Below are 8,301 nucleotides of genomic sequence, written 5' to 3' on the forward strand. Positions count from 1 at the left end.
GACAGGCTTCTCAGGAGGTGACATTTGCTTCTAGACCTGAATGACAGGGAATTGGTCATGTGAAAATCTGGAAGAAGAACCTCCCAGGCAGAGGGAATTGCAAGTGAAAAGGCCCTGAGGCAGGAATATGTTTGAAGTCAGAAAGAAGTCCACAGTAGCTGGAGCCCAGTGGGTAAGGGGGAGGTAAGTGGAGACTAGGTTGCACAGGGCTTAGTAAACCATAATAACAAGTTAGGATTTTATTCTAATTCCAGTAGGAAGCTACTGGATGGTCTTAAGCAAGGAAGTCATCTGATAGCCAGTGTCTAGGGTGACCCCCAGTGATCCTTGCTCCCTGGTATTTATTCCCTTCCACACTGAGTAAGACTGGCAGGTAACTAACAGGTTACGTGGAAATGGCAGATGTAACTTCTTTTTTTTTTTTTTTAAAGATTTTATTTATTTATCTGACAGAGAGATAGAGAGCACAAGTAGGCAGAGAGGCAGGCAGAGGGAGAGGGAGAAGCAGGCTCTCCACTGAACAGGGAGCCCGATGCGGGGCTCGATCCCAGGACCCTGGGATCATGACCTGAGCCGAAGGCAGCCGTTTAACTGACTGAGCCACCCAAGTGCCCCGGCAGATGTTACTTCTATGGCGAGACTATAAAAGACATTGAAGCTGTTGCCTTCCTCCCGCTGGGTTCACTCACTCTGGAGGAAGCCAGGTGCCACACCATGAGGATATTCAAGCAGCTTTAGGAGAGGTCCACGTGGTGAGAAACTGAGGCCCCTAGGCCCCAGCCCTTGGAAGTGGGTCCTCCAGCTTCGGTCCGGCCTTCGGATGACAGCAGCCCAGCCCACCATACCAACTGCAGCCTCAAGTGAAACTCTGAATCAGAACGGCTTAGCTAAGCTGTTCTCAAATTCCTGATCCTCAGAAACTGTGTGAGATAATTAATGTTTATTTTTTATCTTAAGCTGCTAAATTTTGGAGTAATTTGTTCCGCAGCAATAGATAACTAATTCAAGTGGTATCATCTGATTTAGATTTTCCACACTCAGGCTGCTGGGTGAACCGAGAACGTTGGAGGGTAAAAGTGGAAACAAGAAAAACATCGAGAAAGCTTGGTAGGTACTCAGGTGAGCATTGCTGGTGGCATGAATCGGGGAAGTTCTCACCGGGGATGGTGATACATGGTCAGCTTTGGTGAAGCTGATGTCATTTGCTGATGGGCTCTCTGATGAGGATACAGGCTTTGAAGGATCAAAGTTGACTCCTCTATTTTTTACTGAAAGGGGATGAATCAGTTTGAGGAGGAAAATCTAGACTCCACTAGACACAAAATAAAGATCGTGTTGAATGCGAGAGAGACAGCCTAACCAGAAGCTGGTTTTTCTGTCGCCTACAGGATACAAATAACTGTCTATATTTCAATAAAAAACACCTTCAGTCAGTACCTTGGTACTGGCTTCCTTCTCCTCAATTACGTAGAAGACAATTAAATTAGAGTCCAGCTTCAAGGAGTTTATTATGCCTCATCGAAAATGATAAATGACTCTTACTGACCTTGTCACCTCGCCAACTTTGTCCCACCTCGTTTTTCAAAGAGCTAATGAAACCGGTGGATTTCTCCCTCCTTAGGAGCCAGGGCCAACAAAAACAGCTCACACCATGAAATGCAAGGAAGCTGAGAAGGGGACCGAGAGAAAAAAGGAGAGAAAACCCACACTTGACATTTTGACAATTGGCCAAAGTGACTTTGAAGTGAAAACTTGGGGAAAAAAACAAAAAACAAAAAAACTTCACCCATCTACATATTGATTTCCTAACTGTTCCATTGCTTTAATCCATCCCTGCTCAGCATACAACACCAAGCGTTCTGTGTGTGGGAAGGGGGGGGGGGGCAGGCTTGCCCTTTTTCTTTGGAACGAAAAGAAAAGTGGGAAAAAGGGAAGGGCAGATGAGAATAGGGGATGCTTTGGAGTTGGCAATGACATCCATTAGTACTCATTTGCTCCTGAAGTTACCCTGAGCCAGAATGAGGACTCAAATTACTCTCCCTGCTTGGCTGGGAAGGGACAAAGCTGGCTCTGAAACCCGGAGGCAGCAGGTGAAGGGTTAGTAGCAAGAGCTTCGGATATGGGCATAAGTTCTGGCTATCCTGTTTTCCAGTTGTGTGACCTTAATCCAGTTACTTGACCTCTCTGAGCCTCAGTTTCTGCATCTGTGAAATGGGAATGATCCTACTGTACAGGCTTGTTGTGAAGATTGAGTGAGGTCATGGTCATTAGACACGTAGCTACTAATAGGGCGAGCACTTCAGAGGGGTCATGTGTCTTTTCTGTTGCTTTATCTGACTCACAAATTTGTAATTTTTCCATGGCATCACATCTTTCATTATAGAGTGAACAAATCTTCTGACTATTGAAGAACTCTACTTCAAATGCATGATTTAGATCAGGGGCCAGCAAGCTTTTTTGGTAAAGGGTTAAAGAGTATATATTTTAGGCTTTGCAGGCCATATAGTCTCTGTCAGAACTGTTTACCTCCACTACAGACAATATGGAAACAAATACGCATGACTATGTTTCAATAAAACTTTATTTACAAAAACAGATGGTAGCTGGATTTGGTCACCTGACCCCTGATTTAGGAGATGGAGCTGTGGAACTGTAATTTCAGGCTTTCTTGGTCTAATAATACCATTTGCATTTTTTAGAATAAGTGGCAGGCAAACTTATTTTTATTAGTAGAAGTCACAAATAGGAAAAGGTTCCTTGGCCAACTCTGAGATCTGTGCTTTTAAAAATGTCTCCACTGATGTATTAGCGAGGAAAGAAAATACCAAGCACGTTTTTGTTTCCGGTTTTGAAGTTGGTGAAATCAACGGGGTAGTAAAACAAAATGCAGGAAAACCCAGTCCTGGGTTTTTTTTTTTTTTTTTTCGGTCGTCTGCCTTGTTTCTGACTTCTGTTTGTATTGTAGGTACAATTTCTGAAGTATTTTAAGGTACATCTTTCATTTGTCTTCACAGAAGTCTTGTAAAGTGGTAATAACAGCTAATGTTTACCGAGTGCTGATTATGTTCTGAGCACGGTGCTAAGCACTCGGCGGGCATCACGGGAGGCAGCAGAAGTTAAAGTGCACTGGATCCAGGTGGTTGGGAGCTGAATCCTCACTGGGTGATCTTGGGCAAGTCATGTAACCTCTCAGTGCCTCAGTTTTCTCATCTGTAAATGCCTTTAAACTTGTAAAGCTCTTGGAATAGCATCAGGCATATAAGAAGTGCTCAAAAAATGTTAACTAGCTCAATCTCCACCACAACCTGGGAGAGAGTTACTGGTATCTCCACTGGGGTGGTCATTACCTCCATTTTACAGAGGAGGAAAACTGAGGGCCAGAGAGAGAAGGCATTTACTTAAGCACAGGCAGCCAGTACACAGAAGAGCCAAGACTCTGTTAGGATATTTGACTCCTGGTCCAGGACTGACTCAATGACCAAAACCCCATGTCCTCTTCCAGAGATTATGGAATGTTCCAGGTCTAAAAATAACCAGCAGAGTGATCTCCGCGTGAAAGCCAGAGTCCATCAGTGAATTCAGGAGGACGGTAGGGAGGGAGGCAGGAGGAGAGGGAGGAGTTGAAGTGTCTGGAGTGGAAAACAGACTTACCACACCCCTTCAATGGCTGATGCTACCTCCATCCACCTGAGCTTGAGGAAAGAACGTGGCATTTGCATGTTAATAAGTAACAGTAATCCACACCGAGTATCTATTGGTGCTTTATGTTCCAGTCACTGTGCTACATGATTCTCATGATCACTTTATTTAATTATCACAGCAAGTCTGCAAGGAAGGTCCTCCACTGACTGTACTCTAAGTGTGGAAAAGCTGAAACTCTGAGAGATACTTTGTCATCCAAAGTGTCATACAGCGAGTACCTGGCAGAGACAGGATTTGAACATGGATCGGTCTGACTTCAAGCTCATGCTCTGAAAGTTTTCACCACTACTGTCCTGTGTTATCCTCCAGTGGCCTCAGTCACAGAAGTCTGGGGAGTCTGAGCAGCTTTGCTTCTCCTCTGCCCTCCTGTCCCCCTTTTCCAACCTCTCACAGGTGGGAGCCTCTCATGAGTGTGGGTCCTGTGGAAGCTAGGTGGATCCCTCCGTGGAGGCATTTTCTATGAATTATCTTCTTACCTAGCACTGTATCTTCTTGCCTTCCATTTGCCAAGCAAATGCAAAGAGTCTTGGCTATCAAAATATGATCAAAAAGTCACCTACCATGCCGCCATCCTTTGAACTTGACCGTGAACGAAATTGCCTAAGTCTGAGGTCACACCTGATACTGCAAGGCAGCCCAATAAAATTAATTAAATATAGCATGAATATCTTAGGATGGCAATTAACATTTATTGGGCATTGGCAATATACCAGATGCTGCTGGAGACTCTTCGTTTGCTGAGCCTCCCAATGCTGCCGACAGGAAGGCGTACCATGCCCGTTTTTGAGGGTGGACGGCAGCGCTAAGCCACTCACCTGTTGTTAGCTGCCTTCTTTTGGTAAATGAACCTAGCTTTCTATTTATGGTAGTGATAGGAGTATCCCTATACAAATACATTTACTTAAGTTTTTAAAAATGTTAGTAAAAGCTGGCAAAAATGTAGATATACCCCAAACACTGAAGTTCAGGTAATAGCAGCCTGGCAATTTGTCCAGGCCTCTCCAGCCCTGATATTCAGTTTAACAAGCATCACAAGCCAAGGGTTTCAAAGAACCAATGGTGGGGCTCTCTTCCGTAAAGCACAGCATCAATAGCTCCTGTGCCTGACCCTCCACCTGCACCGAGGAAGGGGTGGGAGCGTTCATGCGTGTGCATGTTCTTTTAAACCCCTGGCTGAACTTCCTTTTGGATCTAGAGCTTCCAATATTGGGTGGCTGGGAAGACACTTTCTCAGTTCCTCAACAACATGCTTGCCATGAGGGTCTGTGGGCTTCTGCATGGAAAAATCTGCATGGAAAAGCCCGAGTCCTTGGGATTATCATTCCCCTGCCCTCAGGAATCAGGATCTTAATTGTCTTCACCCCCCTCTTCTTGCCTTCTTCCGTTCTTGGTTGACTTGCTTTTTCTGCCCAAGTTCTCTCTTGCTTTGGAGGAGTCTGGATGTAGCTTTTTCTTCCCTTTGGGGAAATTGCTTTCCACTTATATTTGCATTGAGAGGGTCTGTGAAAGAAGCTAAACTCTTAATAAGCTGAAGTCTTATGGGCTTCTCCATTCTTTTCATTCCTCTCATGGAAAACTCTGGCAACTGCCTGCCTTAATAGTCACATTTTTCTCCAGGTTCCATCTCTGGCCATCATATCACCCCTGAAAGAGACTTGCCATGCCCAGCTGATATCAATTCCTTCAAGGGGCTCTATCTCCGTTCTTCCCCTTCCAGGCTTTGGGTCCTGTTGCCGGTCACCGGCACTGCCTTCACAGATGTTGCCAGCTGATTACCTCAATGAGCTGCTCCCTTTCATCATAGAGCATTTTCTATAGGTCAAGTGTTTGCACATCCATTGGAATCTTCATGCTTAGGCCACGCTAGCATAGAGGAAAAGGTCAGATTCCAAACAACCACATTGCTTTAGCTCTGATTGGATCTGCCTTGTGGGATATCCAGCCCCATCATATTCCTCTTAAACAGCTATCTAGGAGGAATCCTGTGAGATCCAAGAGCTTGCATCCCTATATACCAGCCATTTCCTTCTCTTCTGTGTCTTACTGGGACCATAGTGTCCATCTCCACAGATGACCCAAGGGCAGCCATGCTGGCAACACCCTCCAAAGCTACCCATTGCTTGTCTTTCTATTGGCTGCTTTTCCCAGTGGAAACTGCTGGTACCATGGCTTTTGATGCTGAACACCCATCAGTGTACACCAGAGATTTTTCTAGAACCTCAGTACTGGCCTTCTCAATCATACTTCTTGCCTTTCTTCAAGATTGTCAATGAGCCAAGAGTTAAAAAAAAAATCAGTTTTACAATTTCTTAAGCATGTTCCACAGGGGTGATTTGACACCTATGTTATTGTCTTAAATTTTTTTTTAAGATTTGTTTATTTGAGAGAGAGAGAGAGAGAGAGAATGAGATCGAGTACAAGTGGGGGGTAGGGGCAGAGGGAGAGGGAGAGAATCCTCCAGCAGACTCCCCGCTGAGCACCGAACCCGCCACAGGGCTGAATCCCAGGACCCTGAGATCATGACCTGGGCCGAAATCAAGAGTTGGCCACTTGGCTGACCGAGCCACCCAGGTGTCCCTTATTGTCTTAAATCTTAAGGGTTTCCATGACACAGAGAAACCTTATTTATCTTTCAGTATTTCATGACAACCTTAGGGAGAAGGTAAGGGGTGATTACTGCCATTACAGAATCCACATTACAGATGTAGAAACGGAGGTTTGTTGGGGGAAGAGGGACCCGCGCATGGTCACATAATTGATGCATTTGTAATCTAAACCTAAGGCCGAGATGCTATTCTGTGTCCTCTTAGCATAGGGGTGCATTTTCTGTGATGGTCCTCCTTTCAATATTTACCCGCATAAGAACGTTTATGCTTTTCAGTGCACTTGCCCTGATTTTTGGCTCAGAAGTGTGGCCACTGTAGTAATACTCAGTGTCAGTAATTCACCAGGGCTGTCTTGTGCTTCTTCTAAGAGGTTCTTGGCCTGGCTGTAAGAACTTTCTTCCCCTGATGAGAACTTTATGTAATCAACCTGTGATTAAGAATGGAGATTTTCTAGCTGTTTTGTATTCTATGTCCTGGTATGCAATACCTATTTTTATATCCAGATTCCAGAAAGAGGGGGAGTGAGCTTGATCTAAAATCTATGCAACCTGTTTTTTTGTCTAAACGTCAAAACCATAACCTCTGACAACTGAGATCCTAAAACCAAAACAAAAGACCAAAACAAACAAAACAAAACAAAAACCCCTCTGATCCTTGATCACCAAAATACACCCTTCACAGGTCATAGCATTGAGGCTTTTGATGCTTGCCTATAAACTAATATTAAATGTTTATACTTGTCATAGCTATTGGGGATCCTCCGCCCAGAAGGATGCCACTGCCTGGCTCTTTTAAATACACACCAAACAACCTACCTTTTAACGTGAGTATAATCAATTTTTCCTGTGACAGGAAGGCAGGGTTAAATGCCTAAATTAACCCAGGTCCACCACCAATATCTATTTTTAGTGAGATTTAGTTGTGGGGGGAAAATGTACTGGGTGACACTCCCTTTGACCTGGAAAATGAGGAGAGTGGCTTCAGTTGCTTTAATACCATTTATCAAAAAATATTCTTGATACATTGGACTTGGTGGAACTGGACGGCCAGGAGAAAGGGTTTTCTTGGAGGGAGATGCAGCACAGAGAAGCTCATCCAATTCAGAGACACGTCCAGCCATCCCGGAGAGGATTTGGAAGAGACGCGGGGAAGCAGGTTGGAAAAGGGAGGTCCAGGGACCAGCCCATTCCCTTCAGGGCTTCCATTCCTGGATGGCGGGCTGGGGGGCCCGGGGAACATCCCCCAGGACGGACCCCGCGTCAGCAGAAGGGAGTTCGCACACAGCAGGAGTCGATGAAAGCTGTGTTTGATTCTGGAGCGCGCCTGCGCGGCTGGCTCAGGTGGCATTATTCATTCAGTGCTGTTCCACACTTCACAGGAAAAGCACAGCAGGCTTATAATGCTTGAGTTTTAAAACATTTAGAAGGCTGTGATGCTATAAATAAGCTTCTGTGTCAGAGATTAAATCAACCAAGATGCCTGCCATGCCAACTTTATTTCTGAAACAACGTGTTTTCAACAGAAATCAAAATACAGGTTAATCCTTTCCTTCTGACAGGCTAATAGGAGCTTTGAAAACCTCAGTGGAGAGATACTGAGTGGAGGTAAGTAGCAGAAGCCGGGTCTGCGGGGCTTATCTGTTGGAGAAGACAGCAGCCATCCGTGGGCTGGGAAGTCTTTCGCCCGCTCCTGTGGCGAGGTGCGGCTCCATCAGGACTGGGCTAGGCTGTCTCCCTCAGAAAAGACTCGGATACACCAACACAGAAGCTGTGTCTTTGAGATGGCTGATAACGGGTTAACAAACCGTTGTCCAATCTAAAATCCATCTCTCTTTCCTTTGGTAACAACACACCAATTTTCTCTGGAAACCCTCCTTCCCCAACTCTTAACCCATGCGGTTCTGTGTGGGTGATTCCATCGCCCAGCTCCAGAGGCGGGACCGCGGGTAACCAATCAGAGCTCCAGAGGCGGGACTGGGGATAACCAATCAGAG

General features: G+C 45.3%; 1 long non-coding RNA gene across 1 annotated transcript in view; it reads left to right on the forward strand.

The window, feature by feature from the left end:
* Window positions 1-510: 510 nt before the first annotated feature.
* Window positions 511-8,301, forward strand: part of LOC118023878 — a 17,482-nt gene continuing 9,691 nt past the window's right edge. Inside the window, exons 1-2 of the long non-coding RNA XR_004682918.1 lie at window positions 511-1,119; window positions 7,867-7,912. This is a non-coding gene — a long non-coding RNA (uncharacterized LOC118023878). The remainder of the gene's footprint in view (window positions 1,120-7,866; window positions 7,913-8,301) is intronic.

This window comes from Mirounga leonina, unplaced genomic scaffold (assembly GCF_011800145.1).
Source record: "Mirounga leonina isolate KUSES-001 unplaced genomic scaffold, KU_Mleo_1.0 Mir_180, whole genome shotgun sequence".
Taxonomy (NCBI): domain Eukaryota; kingdom Metazoa; phylum Chordata; class Mammalia; order Carnivora; family Phocidae; genus Mirounga; species Mirounga leonina.